Source organism: Arachis ipaensis, chromosome B05 (assembly GCF_000816755.2).
Source record: "Arachis ipaensis cultivar K30076 chromosome B05, Araip1.1, whole genome shotgun sequence".
Classification (NCBI taxonomy): Eukaryota; Viridiplantae; Streptophyta; class Magnoliopsida; order Fabales; family Fabaceae; genus Arachis; species Arachis ipaensis.
This window is the reverse complement of record NC_029789.2, coordinates 82035764-82039088: the sequence shown is the minus strand read 5'-3', so window position 1 is coordinate 82039088 and position 3325 is coordinate 82035764. Positions and strand designations below refer to the sequence as shown.

Below are 3325 nucleotides of genomic sequence, written 5' to 3'. Positions count from 1 at the left end.
GGCACGCGTTCATAGGTGAGAATGATCATAATTGTCACGGATCATCACATTCATCATGTTGAAGTGCGAATGAATACCTTAGAATAGAAGCAAGCATGATAGAATGGAAAACAGTAGTAATTGCATTAATTCATGAAGAACAGCAGAGCTCCTCACCCCCAACAATGGGGTTTAGAGACTCATGCCGTAGAGGATACAATATGAAACATGTAAAGTTTCACGAGGTACAAGATGGATCACTAAAAGTAGTTTTTATAGTGAACTGGTGACCTAGGGTTACAAAAAATGAGTAAGCTAGGGTGTTTAGTGTAAAAATCCACTTCTGGGGCCCACTTGGTGTGTGCTTGGGCTGAGAATTGAAGCTTTCATGTGTAGAGACTTTTCTTGGAGTTAAAGGCCAGCTTTTGTGCCAGTTTGGGCGTTTAACTCCAGTTTTTATGCCAGTTCTGGCGTTAAACGCCAGAATTCTTGAGCTGACATGGAACGCCTGTTTGGGCCATCAAATCTCGGGAAAAGTATGAACTATTATATATTACTGAAAAGCCCAGGATGTCTACTTTCCAACGCAATTGAGAGCGTGCCAATTGGGCTTCTGTAGCTCCAGAAATGCACTTTGAGTGCAGGGAGGTCAGAATCCAATAGCATCTGCAGTCCTTTTTCAGCCTCTGAATCAGATTTTCGCTCAGGTCCCTCAATTTCAGCCAGAAAATAACTGGAATCACAGAAAAACACACAAACTCATAGTAAAGTCCAGAAAAGTGAATTTTAAATAAAAACTAATAAAAATATAATAAAAATCGCCGTTGAGGAGCCGTCGCCGCCAGTTCCGCCACCGCATCTGTTCATTGCGCCATCACCTCTAGCTGCGCCGCCGTCCCTATGCCATCGCAGAGCAAACAAGAGAGAGATCTGAGGCTGAGTTGGGAGTTTAACCATCGTGCCCAGCCGCCGTTCGCATCGCCAGTGCTGCCTCCGTCGGAACTGCCGTCGTAGGTGCCGCTGCCGGAGAAAGGAGCTGTGTCTCCGTGACGCTGACCGCCGGGAGTGGTTCTGTGACTTCTGGGACCATCGTTGGAGCTTCTGGCTATTTCTGCCATCGCCGGAAAACTCTGCCTATAAGGGTTTTGAATTTGGTTTTCATTCATTTAAAATTCTGGAAACTTTATCGTTTGCGTATGTGGGTTTCAGCCACCATTGCCGAAGTCTGGGTCGCCGCTGCCATTTGAGGTGGCTGCCGGGCTACCACCAAGCCGGTTCGGAGACCGTCGCTATTTCGGTTCAGCCGTTCCTTCTTCGTTCGGTAAGCGTCTCGATCTGAAAGCCCTCTAGTTGCTGCTCCATTATACGTTGAGGTGTTGTAGCATTCGTTGTTATGAGAGTTAATCTCGGCTATTATATGTTGCGATTAGAGTGGTTGTGGTTGCTGAGAAAGCGGGTTGGAGCTGAGGTTTTGACTGCAGTCGATTCGGGTCAATACGAAAGGAGTCAGTTAGCGAGTTTGGGTTGTGATTTCAACGTATCGAGGTAGGGGCTTTTTATACAAACTAATTCATTTTAAAGTGGAAGTTGTTATAAATAGATATGCTGTACAAAATGTATTTCTGGTGGTTATGTGAGTCTTATGAATTGTCTGGTTTTATCTTGAATGAATATGGGTGCTTGTTTGATTGTAACAACGTCTGATTTTGATAAATTAGAGATTTCTGGATTGGTTGATTTGAATGATTTTTGATAATTTGAAAGTTGAGTTTTGTTTTATTGGAAACTGATTTAGTCTTGAACCCGTCAGAAAGGATTGATGATTGGATTTGTTGGGACCCGAAAAGGGTGGCAAAGTCCAAGTTTTAGGGGAGATGCTGCCGAAATTTCTTGAAAATCTGAGATTTTGATTGGAATTGTTATTTTGGAAAAGAATGAATTATGCTTTGACTTAAATATTTGAGAAATAAATTATGTTTGAACTTGCCTTAGTAGGAAAATCTCTATATCATGGATGTAATTATTAAGAAAGGAATTATGCCTTAAAAATCAATTTAAATATGAAATTTTTATGTTTTGGAAATTGATTTACGTAAACAGATTTTGGAGGGGGTTTTAATGGGTTTAAAATAAACGTGGTTTTCAATTAATCTATTTCACTTTACGACATTTAGGAAGAGCTTGAAGTATTTTCTGGAACTTTGATTTATTAAAATTGAAACACTTCCCTAGCCCTTGGAAACAGATTTAAGAATGAAACTGAAATTGGTTTTCGGTTTAAAAATGATTTGGTTTTGGGTTCAGTTTGGTTGGTTTTGAAATTGGTGCGGAATAATTGGAAACACGATTTGGTTTTGGGTTTAAACCCTATTCTATTTATTCAACTCAAGAAGTTAAAGTTTCGGAGGTTTTCAAAGAATTTAAGAAATGAGTTAGGTTATTCTCCCCTAAAGTCTTGAGACTCCGCTGAGGAATCTTACGACCAAATCTTGATTTAGAAATGAATGATTTTGAGTCTTTCAAAGAGATTTTGAACTTGGCATGGTTTTGAGATCTTTGGAAGTATTGGAAAGATGTGGAAAGTGGCTCCGTTTTGAAAAGTGATTCTTGGCTAGCTGTGAATTGACTACGTTTGTTACTTAAAAGTAAATGGGCCAAGAATGATTTTGAATTAAGATTTTGAGCCTGATTGATTGTAGATATCATCAAGATTGATGAGTTATTGTTTGGTAGGCGTAAGGGCCGGGTTCGTCCCGCTTATGCTGAGAGATTTGATAATTGACGAGATTGTTGATAAGTCGTTTACGCCTGGCAAGGACGGTGGTTAATCCCGCTTGTCGAGGTTGCAGTGCCCTCGTAAGGACGGTGGTTAATCCTGCTTACGTGTAGATGTGAAGTCGGAGGCAAAGTATCCCGCTCACATCCTTTCGGATCACAGGAGTGTGCAGGCACTGACATCCTGGACCGTGTGGCGGGCACGTTATCCCAGAGGGTTCCCATTTATACGTGATCGAAAGGCAACATTCCCATGGGAATGTGTCGGGTTGGCAATTGAACCGACAATGTGATATCACAGCCAGTAGCACAGGCATTCATCATTTGCATCTATGTGATATTGTTTGGGTGTGCATATTATATTTGGTTTGCCTATGTGAATACTTATGTTAACTGCTAACTGTTATACTTGTTGTAATTGCTCTTGATTGTGCTTGAACCACATTAATTGTGATTGTGTTTGAATTGATTGGTTTGTGAAGAGTTGAGAGTTGATCTAGCTATTTGGGCTGGGGGCCGTGTTGGATTGGATGGGCTTGAGGCCGTGATTGGTATATTGAGTCCTAGTTCT

The 3325-nt window shown here is 41.2% G+C and overlaps 1 long non-coding RNA gene across 1 annotated transcript; it reads left to right on the top strand.

Moving 5' to 3' along the window:
* LOC110262892 lies at positions 1210–1607 on the top strand. The gene is made up of 2 exons (XR_002347905.1): positions 1210–1300; positions 1410–1607. It is a non-coding gene; the product is annotated as an uncharacterized LOC110262892 (long non-coding RNA).